The sequence below is a fragment of the Acomys minous genome, assembly GCF_964271855.1.
Source record: "Acomys minous genome assembly, chromosome: 19".
Lineage (NCBI taxonomy): Eukaryota > Metazoa > Chordata > Mammalia > Rodentia > Muridae > Acomys > Acomys minous.
The window spans coordinates 12456181-12461043 of NC_140499.1; the positions used below are offsets into that span (position 1 = coordinate 12456181).

At 48.4% G+C, this 4863-nt stretch overlaps 1 pseudogene across 1 annotated transcript; it reads right to left on the bottom strand.

Moving 5' to 3' along the window:
• Positions 1–2604: 2604 nt before the first annotated feature.
• LOC311590034 (proline-rich protein 5-like) lies at positions 2605–3693 on the bottom strand (annotated as a pseudogene). Its single transcript has one exon. The product of its transcript is annotated as a proline-rich protein 5-like (transcript).
• Positions 3694–4863: the final 1170 nt, after the last annotated feature.

Here is a 4863-nt window from a genome sequence, read left to right on the forward strand (position 1 = left end):
CTGTGTGTAGTACTCAGCCACCAAGAACAGGGATCCAAGCTGAGCATGTTGGCACATGTCTTTAATCCCAGCACTCAGTGGGGCAGAGAAGGGTAGATCCCTGTGAGTTCGAGGCCAGCCTGGTCTACAGAGTGTGTCCAGGACAGCCAAGGCTACACAGAGAAACCCTGTCTCAAGAAAAAAGAAAGAAAGAAAGAAAGAAAGAAAGAAAGAAAGAAAGAAAGAAAAAGAAAAGCAACAGGGATTATTACACTGATCAGAAAAATCTAGAGAATAACTTGAAACGAGACCATGTGATTAGTAGTTCTGGTGTCTCATAGAATGTGAGCCCATATTTGCCTTCTAATAGGAACACAAATGTTATGATGATGTGCTGTGCAAATAGGAAGTGATTCAAAGCCCAAGGAAAAATTAAATGCAGTTCTTTCTCCAGGTCAATGAATATTATGGTCCCAAGGTCCAGTCATAAACACAGATTCATTAGTTAAAGTTAACAGGAACATTAGTAAAGATAGCAGGAACTGGATCCACTCTACCAGCTGAAGCAAAGGACAACGAGGAACATAAACCCAAGTGCCAGGCACGGCTTTGTACTTCTGCTCAGCTCAAACTACTTTGGCTCCACAAACTTAGGTCCTCTCAGGCCTTCTCCGTTCACTTCCTCCTTCTTCACAAAGACTTCTCCACAATCACCCTGGAACCTTATTGTTCTCGGCTTCTCATGAACCAGATATGGATCTATGGTCACGGTCGCCTAGACACCCACCTGGCCTGGCTCTCTCAGTCAACTGGGTTTCTGACGTGGTTTCTCAGAATGTGGCTAGCTATGAGCTCAATTCCCCTACCCCCCCACCCCCGTCCCCTTGACCCTAATTGATATAATTGATATCCTGCACAGCTGCAGCCAAGATCAATCGCTTCTCACCTCCTCACCCCACTCCCTACATCCTGCCTTTAAAGTATATAAGCAGCCTGAGAAAATAAAATTTGGTCAGCTTGATCAGACTCCTTGACTTGCTGTCCGTTCTTTGCATCTCTTGTCCCCCATTCTCTCCCTAGGGGTCCGAGGGTCTCAGTTGATTGTCCGGAGGGGCCTGGACACCAAGACACATGCTCAGTGGCAGTAACCACCGATGCACAGGTCAAAGCAGCTATCATGGACAGAAAAGGATTCTTGGGTGACATAGGGCTCCGGGTGTTTTGTAGAACTTCCCCCTTGATGCACAGGCCTTAACTTGACTTCTGATGATACGGTCAATATCTCCTTTTGCCCTTCCACTGGAAGGTCATTATCTTCTGGTGACTTCCACTGTCTTCTCACCCTCTACTGGTGTCCCTTGACGGCCCGGAGCTGGAGGGGCCAAAGAGAAGCCCCTAATGCTTCAGTGGACGCATCTGCCGTAACAGATGCACACCTTTCCCAATTTTCTTCTGGAAAAGTAAAGATGGGGCCAGTTAATGCATCAGCTTGCTTATTTCCTCCTGCACAAAAACCAGGGAGGTTAGAGTGTGCGTGAGTATGAGTAATAAACAAAGAATGTATTCGGGTTTTAACCAGACATTGTAGTTCCCCTAGTAATAGAAATATAACAGTGTGAAGATGAAATGGAACTGGCTTAAGCAGAATCCGAAACAGTACTTAAGTGTTTATGAATTAACCATAACAGATGAATCAAAACAGCTTAGTCCCACCTGTTTGGCTGAGGAAAAAGAAACAGGTGGATGAATAGCTGGACTGTGAATTCCTTCTATATCCCCAGATGAACCATCAATAAAATAAGTGTGTGCCTGTGGAATGTGAGATGGTTGGACAATTTTAAACCATGTGAGAAAATCCCAGAGCTTACCAGATGGATAGTGATTTCCTATCCTTCCATAGGATTGTGGAGATGAAATCTTAAAACTCAGAGTTCTGTAATGATCTTAAAAACCTGATTATTGGCTAAGGGAAATATAATACAGCAAGGATAAAATTCATATAATTGTTGATATCCGATTGTCCCCTGATTTACTAAGTGAGCAAGAAGAGTAACGTAAGCAGTTAGTATTTTATGGTCCTTATGGTATAAATAAATCTGTTCCTAAGGTTTATCCACTTGTGCTATGTATAATTCCTGTGGATGTGAGTTTAATGGGGAAAATAAGTAAATTTAAAAGCAGTGAGGCTTTCATATGCTACACAAATGCCTTTTCAGTCTGGATTCAAATAACTGTAGTTCTTTTCTTGCCTCTCAGGATAATATGTGAGGACCCCCCCCACCCCACTCCCATGAGAACTTCCTTCTAGAGGTTTAAGTAGACTGGTTAATGCATTGGAAATACCAGATGCAGCTTATAAGGCTGGAAGGAATTGGGAGACAACAGGATGGAGAAGGCCCAGAGATGAGGATCCAGGTGACTTAGGCAAAGCTGGACACAGGAGACCAGAGGCGCGAGGAGCTGGTCACAGACCAGAGTGGGGGAGGTCTGCAGGTGCTACCCAGGGCATGAGGACTTGCTTGTGCCCCATAGGAAATAAGGCAGTGTTGTCCAAGGCAAGAGCCCCTTGGTGATACTTGGAAGGAAAAGGAATGTTTTAATCCTGGCCTCAAAGGAGGGATGGGCTCAGCTGAGGGAAGCGCTGTTCAGCTCTGAGTCCTCCTGGCTGCCACTTGCTACACCTTCAAGTTCCAATTCATAGGGGCTATCCGGGGTGCTGGGCTCACTGGAGCCCTGGCGCTGTGGTGGTGGGAAGCTGGGTGGCAGGAGCAGGTGTTTGTCCTCCTCCTCCTCCTCCCCAAACCCTGAGTGCATCATGGTGGCTATAGGCAACAGCTGGATGTCAGAGTGGGCATTGGCCACTGTGTGCCGCCGAGCACCTCCGCATTTCTCCAAGGACGCCTCCCCTTCTTGTTCTGTTAGCGGGGTCAAGACCATCTCATTCAGCAGCCAGGGCCGGCCAACTGTGGTCATCAGAGAGACATAGTTTAGGACAATCACCTTGGGTCAGACTGTGGAATGCCCCCTGTCCAGTGAGTACGTGGGGCCTGAGCAGCTGTGGTCCCCGCTAATGCCAAGGAAGGAGACACCACTTGTTTCGCTAGCTCCTCCAGCTGCAAATAGCCCTCACTTGGGCTCATGAGCACTCGGCAGAATGAGCAGCGTTTGTATAAGAGATGAGGGCAACTTCGACTGCGCCAACAGTAGCAAGTCACCCAGCTTCATCTTCAGCAGGACCAGGTCCCGGAAGCCCAGCAGGGAGATGTGTGGGATGGTCCCTGAACCAGATAAAATATTGCCTGCGGGGTAGGGAGAGTCTCCGTGAAGAAGTAGTCCCAGACTTCTGCCAGAACTTCAGTGCTACTGTCATCTTCACACAGCTTGATCTTCTCCACAAAGGACAGTCCTTTTGCAAGAAGCTGGTTCTGGAAAGAGTCTGTAATGAATGGTCCAAGTTCACTCTTTAGCAGCCACCTGATGTTTTCACTGAGTAGGTATAGCTCATTGCTCCGCAAGCCACCTCCTTTGAAAACGTTGATCTCAGCCGTCTGCAGTCAAGAGTTGGAACTTAGCTGTAGAGCCTGCCTGGCAGCTCACTGTGCAACGCCGGAGGGGGGGGGGACGGGGGGGGGGCGGAGCGGAAGGGCCGCAGAGGCAGAAGGAGCTCATCTTGTGGAACTAAATGAGCAGGAGAGGAGCAAGGCTGCGGGTCATAAGTCCGAGTGAGAACTGAGCTGTGTCTTGAGAACCAGAAGTTTCTGGCCACCCACAGAAAAGGCTTCTCACTCAGCCAACACCTCCTTGGGGTTCTGGGCGTGAGTCACCAGAGCCGAGCCCTGCCCTTTGCCTCCGTCTGGTACGGCGTGCACGGGAGAAGTCTTCTCTCTGGAGAGAAATTAGCGATTTGGATGGTTCTCGCCTTGCTCTCTCCCTAGGTCGTCTCAATTCTGCTCTCCTCCTGATCGGTCCAGCCTGGGGTTTTTCTCAAGAGTCCCGCCTGGTGACTGTTTCTCTGCTCTCTCACTTTTCGGCCGACTAATAGTGTGATTTGTGCTCCTCTTTTCTTTAAAAAAAAAAAAAAAAGCATGCACAAGCTGGACATGAGGCAAAGCCTTCACTGGTCTTTGCCCCATCATTTCCACTCACCTCCATCTGTGAGGGTCCCCACTCTCACATCTCAGAGCTAAACTCAGGGCCCTGTTCATGGTACCACTTTAGAGATGGTGGGACCTGGGAGAACAGTGCCGATAAATGAGTTGGACTACAGTCTATTGCAATAGCCAACTTTACTCAGAGCATCGGACAATTTATAACCTGAAGGTTAAGAGGGGCCACGTGAGCAAAGTGTTCAATTACAAGGACAAGCCACGCATAGTGAACAAGATGCGTATGGCAAAACATGTTTTTCTACAGAGGCACATAAAGGGAATAACAAGAGCCAGTTGAAACAAGTAATCTGAAGTAAGCTCACTCCTGTTTGCTACACCTGAGAGGAGCACGAAAGCACGTTCCAAGAATAATGTCATGTTTTAAGGGAACTGAGGTCACAAGACTCTTGTGCTGGCTCCTCTTACGTCACCTGACACACAAACTATAGGTATCTGAAAAGAGGGAATCGTACTTGTGAAAATACCTTCAAAAGATACAGCTGTAAGGCATTTTCTTAACTAGTTATTGACAGGAAGGGGCCCAGCCTGGGCTGGTGGTCCTGGAGTCTATAAGAAAGCAGGCGAAACAAGCCAAGGGAATCAAGTCAGAACCAATGTCCTTCCACGGCCTCTGCATCAGCTCGTGGTGCCTCCCAGCCCCCCCCCCCCCCGTCCCCATCCCCGTCCTCGTCCCCCCCCCCCCTTGAGTTCCTGTCCTGACTTCCTTTGGTGATGA